Source organism: Macrobrachium nipponense, chromosome 5 (genome assembly GCF_015104395.2).
Source record: "Macrobrachium nipponense isolate FS-2020 chromosome 5, ASM1510439v2, whole genome shotgun sequence".
Classification (NCBI taxonomy): Eukaryota; Metazoa; Arthropoda; class Malacostraca; order Decapoda; family Palaemonidae; genus Macrobrachium; species Macrobrachium nipponense.
The window spans coordinates 135,831,103-135,841,540 of record NC_061107.1 but is presented as its reverse complement, the minus strand read 5'-3'; the positions used below and the strand labels follow the sequence as shown (position 1 = coordinate 135,841,540).

Genomic DNA, 10,438 nt, shown 5'->3' with positions numbered 1-10,438 from the left:
CAAGATTAGGGTATGAATTTCTTAGAGAATTAACTTGAATATTATGATCCTTCAAATTTTATCTAGCTGCAGCACGATCATATCCTATCGCGCAAGCATAGACCTATCGATAGAGATACTTAATTCATTATATTTTCTTCTGCCTTTCCCTCGTACTATAATTCTCTCCTCTCCTTTTTCTCTTCTCTTCTCTTCTCTCTCTCTCTCTCTCTCGTCTCCTTCCTTCTTTCCTCCTCTCCTCTCCTCTTCTCTCTCTCTCCACTTCTAAAACATACTTTAAAAATATATATGTTGCCACTCAATCTCCCCAAAAGAAAATATAATGTATTAACAAACCTCTTACGCCGGAGGGCCCCTAAAAAATCAAAACCTCTCCCGTATGCCGGGCCTGGTTTGGAGTGGGAGCGCGAAGTGGAAAAAAATAAATTTTTCAAAAAATTACAGCGCGCGGTACTTTTGAAGATTTAAGAGTTTCCATTTTTGGCTCCTTTTTTTGTCATTGCCTGAAGTTTAGAATGCAACCATCAGAAAATGAAAAATAATATCATTATCATATGTAAATAATGCGATATATGGTAGCGAAAAAAAAAAATTCATACATAATTGTATTCAAATCACGCTGTGCAGAAACGGTCAAAGCTAACCAGGTTTTTTTTTTTTTTTTTTTTTTTTTTTTTTTTTTTTTTGTTACTTTTTTTTGTTTTTTTTGCGTTTTGTATTGTACACTAAATTGCGATCAAATTTGAAAAAATATTATCACTCAATCTCTCAAAGTAAATATAATGAATTAAGTATCTCTACAGATAGACCTATGCTTGCGCTCTCTCTCTCTCTCTCTCTCTCTCTCTCTCTCTCTCTCTCTCTCTCTCTCTCTTCCTCTCTTGCAAGTTTCTTTCCCTATCTCTCTCTCTCTCTCTCTCTCTCTCTCTCTCCACTTTTGAAACATTTGAAAAAATATCACTTAATCTCTCAAAGTAAATATAATGAATTAAGTATCTTTATATCGATAGGCCTATGCTTGCGCGCTCTCTCTCCATCGTCAGAATATTTAATTCTTTACTGTATTGTTCCTCACGATTTCCACAAGTACTGGCCAAATTTTAAAACCCTTTCTCTCATTGTTTATGATCCGTCTTTAATTACGTATGAATTTTACGTCAGTTTAGTGTCAAAGTTTACTTATGAATAAGGTTTCACAGTAGGTTTTAAAAAAAGATGATCGATATTCTACCCTGAACTGACGATACCAAACCAACATTAATGAATAATACAGAGCCTGTTTCTACGTTCAAGTATAAATGATTATCGGACCTCAACAGAATCTTTATGGGTAAAGTTGATGGAAATCTAGAAAGCAACAAACGCTATGATTTTGAGGCTCCGCCCTTTTCAAGAGTTGCCAGGTGTGTCATTTTTGAACAATATACTATGTCCGAAGATTTAAAAAAACTGCATCTTAAGTTTCCTTGCCGAGTGTACACTCGGCAGAATAATTGACAATACTTTGTACTTTGATTATTGCTCACAAGTGGAAAGAATTATTTTTTATCTTTATAAAGCTATTGTAATTATAAGAGCAAACATATATTACATATCTATTATAAAATCTGACAAAAATCCTACCTGCTAACAACTTTAAAAATTTGGCTATTTTACCATGAAATAAAACGAAACATTCTGAAATGTGAACGATAGAATCAAGGCTGGTAACAGCACGCAATCTCCCGACAATAACAGCAAGAGGAAATTCGCATCCCTGACCCAGACTCAGAAAGGTTGGCATACCAGTATAGCCGAGAAAACAGTGCTGCAGCTTGTCAGGACATGCATACAGGACGCTCAGTCTACTTAGTCTACTTTTCTGTGACCCGATGTTGCGATGATGGAACGTCTTGGGCAACATCAAATATAATCTAGAGCCGAAAGACAGAAAGTCTCATTACCTGTACGAAGGGCCGCAATAGAAATAATATCCTTCCCATAGAAACTATTTGTGAATTAAATATGAGTTGGACAACAGCATTCGGTGGATCAAACGTTTTAACGAAGAGGAGAACCTCAAGAATCGGGCTACAAAAGGACGACCCTGATGCACTACACGAGAGTAGGATAACCAGATCATTGCTAAAGTCGCCTCACCGCCTATTTATAGCAACTGCTGTGAAAGTGAAAAGAGAACTGGGTCTTCGAATCTCTAATGCTGCGGTGAGAAGGAGGTTGAACAACCAACGAATTCATCACTGAAGAAGTCCGGCTATCAAACCATCCCTGTCTCAAAATCACCAACAGCGAGTAGCTTTCGCTCTTCAGTATCTACCGTTTGAATCAGAAATCTGGAATAAAGTTATGCGGTGTGATTAGAAGACTTTTGCTAGCGACGATTATGGTATATATATACTCCACAGCTGGCGACCCAGTTAGACAAGGTAAGTAATTGTTAGCACTAGTTTTCATGTAGGCTAAGGCCTATGTGTAACGTGAACTTCCTTTACTACACTGATACCTACAAGCTTGTTAAAATATAGCATTTAATTTTTCTTTCAAGAATAACAATTTAGGCCTATTTGAATTCCAACGAATCAACTATTGATAGTGAGAAAACAGTTTTCATATCAATTTAAAATTGTTGATGCTGAATTTTATGAATATTAGTGATATTCAGCGCATCTCAATAAAAAAAATATTCAAGGTCGCGGCGAAGTGGAAGAATTTCAGCATGATCATGGAGATGAATGGCGCCAGTGGCCCAGGGATCTGATTCCCAGCGACGAACGTTTAATTAACCGGACAGCAACAAAATACGTAGAAATTCTCGAAGAAGTCCCGATCCCATCAGTGAGGAAACTTCTACCACTGGATCGTTTGCAAGTCTACCTTGTAATGGACAACTGTTTTGTCCATAACTCAAAAGTGGTCAGTGAATTGTTTGCTGAACAGAACATTGTTATATAGCTCAACCTGATTGGAAATCTTTGGGAACAAATGATAAGAGACTGTGGAGAGAATAATACAATAAAAGCCAAACCTGCCCTGATCAATCACTGCCTAATTTGGGGGGGGGGATCGTAAAGACCGGAAAGAGGGATGAATGATTATTGTCAGACGCTAGGAGAGTCAGTGCCAAATAGGCTGAACTGTGATCATACTAAATATTAGACTTATTTGTTCTTATTCATATTTATATTATAGCATGGCCAGATTAAGAACCTTCGAGGCCTTAAGCACTTAAATAGTTTTTGGTGGTCCCCTTAAGTATGTCATCCAAAATATAAAGTAAAATAAACCATAATTTGAAATTTCATTCATCGAAATTAAGAAAAACCTACAGTAAGATGGAAAATGTTTGTTTTCACATAGCTCCACTTTATTTGTATTTGAAAAGTTTTCTCCTAAATTTTAGTTTTCGGTAAAAGAAAACTGTTACGATGGTTTTGTTTATCCATCTGCACTTTTTCAGTCCGCTCCTCAGATCTGCTGAACAAGGCGTGATCCGACCTCCTCCATCTTCCAGGGGTGGGGGTTGGGTGGGAGGGTGTATACTAAAATATTCGGTCAAGTAGCGTATCGTTTCAGGAAAATTAAAATAAATACGCTATAATTCAGTAAAAAAAATATTCTGTACAGTTTAACATGCACGTTATTTATTTATTTTTACATCTTCATTTTAATAAATAAATAATAAATATTCTACCCTAAATTTCCTAAATCTTTAACTCCATGCAAAACACCTTTTCCAGACCTTTTTAGGCTTTTCGGAACAGCAACAAAAATAACAACAACAGAGTATAGTTGGCTTACTCCCCGAGTAAGCGGAATGGGGGATGGATGAGAAGACGATGGATTTGCTAGTATAGAATGGCATAGAAACAGACGGGAGTGGAAGGACATATATATATAAATGTGTGTATATATATATATATATATATATATATATATAATATATATATATATATATATATATACTCGTATATTATCTTTATCAGTGACACAATTAATTCTGGCACATTAATGCAATTACTAAGAGAACGTCATTCAAACTGAATGATGCTAGATATCATCCAGCTTGAGTTACTGTTAGTAAATATATATATATATATATATATATATATATATATATTCTATATATATATATATGAGATAAATATGTATGTATGTATAAATACATATATATTTCAATATATATATATATAATATATACATAATATATATACATAAATATATATATAAAACAATAGATTGTACTATACATACATGATGTAAAATGAAAATTTAAGGGCGTTAAATCATTGGTGATCAAAATACAATAATATTTAATTGACACCTACGAGAATGAATTAAATTGGAGAGTTGCCAAACAACTACAGGAACAAGATTTAAAAAAAATTCTAAGTAAAGGAAGAAGTACGGGAGTAATACAAAAGGAATCATGCCAAAACCTAAATATACCAGTATTTCTCTTTTATTTACAGTTATCTGTTCCCGCTCCCACACCCGACAAGGTCGGAAAATTGATCTAGGCAATTCTGTGACCACCATAGAGGAGCATCCTTGGTGATGGAGGAGACACATCAATAAAGACAGGTCTCAAGTCCCTGGTCAGTCACAGGAACATCAAAGGTGTTGGGAAGTAGAATGGGACATCGAGATCCTAAACTGTCTGTTGGAAGATGACTTGAGCAAAATTGATGCTGTCATAGTGAAGCCCGACATGACCATATTGCGTGAAAGGAATAGCCTGAGTTCCAAGTGAAAGAGAAGTCTTGTACCATCCATAAATCGCTAGTTGATAAAAAGGTGAAGCTCATTGACATCAAGAGAGAGAAGAGAGAGAGAGAGAGAGAGAGAGAGAGTCATTTGGTTCTTCACTTTCATTCAGTGCATTTGTAGGTTTTGTTTTAGGTTACAATTGTCGAAAAGAGCTAAATGCACAAATATATATATTTTCTATTTCATAAAGATGAGGCAGAAATTGCACGCAAACATAGCCATGCTAGTTCAGTTGATCTGTAAGCCTTCATAGAAACCTTTCCAATCAGTAAGACTAAATGAATAATTCTAGACCTAATTTTCTTTTACAGAGGATTCTGTAGACAATAGTTATGGGTCTAAATAGGCTAAAACTGCTTGTGAGTGCTGTTCTTTTTTTTTATTCGATCTACTGTCACAAGTGGGTGTGGCTGGAGTATCTGGAAGTTTACATCAGACCTCTTAACACCTAGAACAACGCTACTACACTTAACTTTAGGCAACGCCTGTGATGGCAGATGACCGGCTTAATCAAGCTAACTAGACGACTGGGTATACCATAAGGCTCACACACACACACGTATATATATATATATTATATATATATATATATATATATATATGTATATCCGAATTAGAGGATGAAAGGCATTTCAAAGAATGATTTAGAATGACTTACTAGAATGAATGGCTAAACGCTTCAAAAATAGCGTCATCCTCTCAAGCGAAAAGGGTAACAATATAAAATGGACATAAGTATTAGCTTCTATATCTATATATATATATATATATATATATATATAATATATATATATATCATATATATATATAATGCTTATATTACGTAAGATTCAAAAGGGAACAACATCAAGGAAGGAGACAGAAATAAAACCAGTCCAGCAGGACCCAGAATTTTAAAATCGTTCTACTGGATATTGTATTTATGTTTTTTGCACGGTCTAAGTATTATTAAATTTGAATCAAGTGCGATAAATAACGCCCCTTATCACAATCAGGTCGTACCTTCTACAGCCTCAGTGTCGATCCCCTAAGTTCCCTGATAACCCTGGACAGGTATCGCTATTTCGCTACCCCGTTGAAAGTAATGTGGGTCAACCTCGACCCGAGCGTCTAGAAAAATTTGCCTCCAAAAATCAGTAACTTCATTTTTTGCGTACATTATAGTTTCTAAAATTAGTTTAAAGATAATACTATACTACTGAAGAGATAATAATACCCAATTTCTACAAATTTGATATTTATTACAAAAATATTTTAAAAAAATAAGTATATAAACAAAAAAAGAATTTACAAAAAATTAATTTTAGTAAAAAAAATACAAAATTAAACCTATATAAGAAAATAAATTGAGGAATCCTTCCTAAAACTACAATTTACCAAGTTCTCCACTAGCCAGAAAAAGGGGTTCGGACCCATCAGAGGTCAAACAAAATCTGAAAATAGAAAAAAAAGGTAAATTTTTTTTGCCTCCAAAACTGGCAAATTTTCACGAATTTTTTTTTTTTGTACCTAAATGAATTAGGAAGTGGCTGAATTTTATACAGAATAAAGTCATATTATCCTAAAAAGTAATTATGTAAAAATATTTGGACAAAGATGATATTAGCTGTTATATCAGGGGCCAAATCTAAAGTTCACTTTTTACCTGCTATTTTCACCATGAAAAATTTAAAATTATAAAAATGGCTGTAACTACTATAAAGATATGGTATTTATGCATGAAAATCTACCAGAATATCACAAATTCTATAGAGAACAAGAATAATATAGCGTATGCAACTTACCTAATTGATATATACAGTAAAATGGGCCCCACCCACGACAAGTGCGACGGCCAAATTTGCTACCTGAAATGGAGGAATGGAATGTAATTTTCAATGTGTTATCTAGTTACCTAATTATGTGTAGATTTGCATAAGACTATTATGGTAGATTGCTGGACGTTTCAACATTATTTTGCAATCATCAAAAAAATAATCTGACCCATAAAACTTACTCTAATGTAAAGGTCATTTGTTGACCTCCTTGTTTTACCATGAAAATTTCTTATAAAAATGGCTGTAACTACTATAAGATATGATATTTATGCATGAAAATCTACCAGAATATCACAAATTCTATAGAGAACAGAATATATAGCGGTATGCAAACTTACCCTAATGGATATGTACAGTAAATAGGGCCCCACCCACGACAAGTGCGACGGCCAATTTGCTACCTGAAATGGAGGAATGGGGTGAAATTTTCAATGTGTTACTTAGCTATATAATTATGCATTGATTTGCATAAAACTATTATGGTGGCTTGCTAGATGTTTGAAAATTATTTTGCAGTCATCAAAAAGAAATATTTCGTAAAGGGAATATTTTAGAATATTTGGAAATATCGAAAAAAGTGAAAATAAACTATGCAGTATTTTTAGGTAAAAAAATGGATGATATATATTTTGTAAATATTAAATTATAGCATTTATGCAAACAAGTTGTAAAAAAGTTTCATGATGTAACTACCTACGTACGAGGCACACACTTCGGACACAAGACAGTTTGATGCTGTAGGCAGACGGGCCCGTTGCATCGCAAACATGCTGTGTTCGTCTTGTGGTCGTCTCTAGATGGGCACTTCGGCAGCGAACACGCTTGCGCAGCACTCGAAAAAAAAAAAAAAATTAGAAATGAGCACTCGAAAAAAAAAAAAATTAGAAATGAGCACTCAAACGGGCACGTACGCGATACAACTCACCACCCTCCAACATATTCCAGTAATAAAACAAAACTATACTAGCATGAACCCTGTTCTCTTCGCAATGTTTACCATATAAGAACTTTGCTTCAGAACACACACACACACACACACAGAAAGGGGCATTCGAAAGGAAATGGATCAAATGTCAATATATGGGATCCCAGCCACTTCCAAGGTCGGTCACGCAGGTGTTTACGCACAACAAAAGAGAGAGATAGAGAGAGATGTTTACGCACAACAAAAGAGAGAGAGAGAGATTTTTACGCACAACAGAGAGAAGAGAGAGAGAGAGAGAACTTTACTTACTACAGCTTTCAGAGATGAATGGAATTTTTAATATCGCGAGAGAGAGAAGAGAGAGAGAGAGAGAGAGCGGCTTTTTTAACTTACTATAGCTTTCAAAGATGAGATAGATTCTTTTTAGAGAGAGAGAGAGATAGAGAGAGAGAGAGAGAGAGAGAGAGCGCTTTACTTACTATAGCTTTCAAAGATGATAGATTCATTTTTAGAGAGAGAGAGAGAGAGAGAGAGAGAGAGAGAGAGAGAGAGAGAAATGTGCGAAACACTAAAACAAAGGATGAGAGAGAGAGAGAGACCCACAAATACGAAACATAAACATAAAGGATCAAAGAGGCATTAGAGAGGGAGAGAGAGAGTGAGCGAGAGAGAGACCCAGAAATATGCGAAAACACTAAAACAAAGGATGAGAGAGAGAGAGAGATGAAAGAGAGACCCAGAAATATGTGAAACACTAAAACAAAGGGCAAGAGAGAGAGAGACCCACGAATATACGAAACACTAATCAAAAAGGATCAAAGAGGAATGAAAGAGAGAGAGAGAGAGAGAGAGAGAGATGAGAGAGAGAGAGAGAGAGATAGGCAAAACATTAGAAATGAGCACTCGGAAAAGAAGGTAAACAGAATCTTCGCATACAATGGCCCAGAGTACGTACGCGATAAAACAACGCGCCAATCTCCAACATATTCCACTATAAACATTTTATACTAGCATGAACAAAACTATACGACAGAACAACACTACGCTGAACATGTTCAATTTCAATATGCTATGTTTACCTAATAATTTTGCTTTTTTCATAAAAAAAAAAAGGGCATTCAAAGACGCATGGATTATTGGCAATATGGCACCTCAGCCACTACCAAGGTCGCGCACACGTTTGCTACAAACAGCATACGAAGTAAAACGTCTCCCGTACATGATTGCGCACATAGTAAAACATTTCCCAATATAAAAAAAACTATACTATTAGCTATTATGCCACAGTCATACCACGTATTGGCTACGTAATAACTTTGCTCTTGCGCAAAAAAAACACAGAAATTAGCACTTGAATGTCACGTGACCATAAGGGCATATGTAAGTCGTAGGTAAGTGGCAGGCATTCACAAAGGGATTCATTTTATAGAAACATCATCCTCCGACATATTCCAACAGTACAAAATACGATTGAAATGAACAATACTCAGTATCCGACATTTATCTAAAAACTTTGCTTATGGAAAACTTCAAAAAATGACACTCGAAAGAAATTAGACAATATTTCTGCTATGTGACATCTCTGCCGCTCCCAGAGCTGCTCACGTGACCCATAAACATCTCGAAACAATTTACAATATAAAAAAATACACTAATTAGCTATTATGCACACAGTCCGACATGAATTGGCTACATAATAACTTTGCTATTCGTAAAAAATCACAGAAATTGGCACTACAAGGTCACGTGACCTTGAGCGCATTTACGACGTGATAATGCATTCACAAAGGCATTCATTTTATAGAAACATCATCCTCCGACATATTCCAACAGTACATAACACGATTAGAATGAATAATACTCAATATCTGATGTTTATCTAAAAACTTTGCTTTATGCAAAAAATGCAAAAAGTGGCACTCAAAGCAAATTGGACAATATGGCGGTATGTAGCATCTCTGCCACTCGGTTTGTGGTGTGTAACTTAGATATAGGCCCCAGCTAGACTTTCCAACACAACAAAGTCACGTGACTATATAGAGTGTTCATTGAGAAACTGTTATGTAATAACTTTGATTTTCGATCACTAACCTTTCTACTAAGATGTGGGTCGTCCTTGACCCTAGTGGTACCTCAGAAAATAGGGATGCACTGAAGAGAGGGGCTGGCACGTCTGCTCACCATCAAACCTGACAGTATACTAGACGTCTGCAGGTCGATTACACCCGCATTGGACATGGGAGGGTGATTAATTTTATGGGAAAAAACACAGTTTTTTGACAAACCATCCTTGGGTTCGTGCAGGACCCACGACCACTGTTCCCAGGGTTTTTAAACACCTGACCTGGGCCAATCACAATTACATATGAAACCTGTGGTCAACAAGGGACTAAGTCTGCCTTTAAATTAGGAAAGACTTCTAACTGCAGGAATTTCATTGAATTTAATGCCGGAGGCATAGTGAGAAATAAGATATGGTAATTCTTAACAAAAGGACTCACCGTGAATTAATGGAAGGCTAGCAAAGAAGGGCAGTTTAGGAACCGTCTGCATAATACTCTGGAGAAAAAATATCTATTAAGAAATTTAGAAACTTGCCTGAGGAAAAAAGATGTAAAAGAACTATTATCGCGCAAAATCAAATGAGTACCAGCAAGAAGCCACCGGGAATGCACGGTGTATTCCTGTTTTTTTAATTTTTTGCAATCTGATTATTATATATATATATATATAATATATATATATATATATATATATATATATATATATATATATATAATATTACCCATGAAGGGCGTCGCCCCCCCGGTATTTAATATTTGGTATGCGTTTAGCCATTGCGTTAAGGCGAACTGGTTACACTCAATCTCTCTCCCCTCCCCTCTCTCTCAACCTCAAGGTGATCACTGGCATAGCCTTCTCTCTCTCT

At 35.6% G+C, this 10,438-nt stretch overlaps 1 long non-coding RNA gene across 1 annotated transcript; it reads right to left on the bottom strand.

Moving 5' to 3' along the window:
* Positions 1 to 6,548: 6,548 nt before the first annotated feature.
* On the bottom strand, positions 6,549 to 9,688 carry LOC135215220 (uncharacterized). Its single transcript, XR_010314621.1, has 3 exons — positions 9,601 to 9,688; positions 7,278 to 7,377; positions 6,549 to 6,614 (listed from the first exon to the last, which is right to left on the bottom strand). It is a non-coding gene; the product is annotated as an uncharacterized LOC135215220 (long non-coding RNA).
* Positions 9,689 to 10,438: the final 750 nt, after the last annotated feature.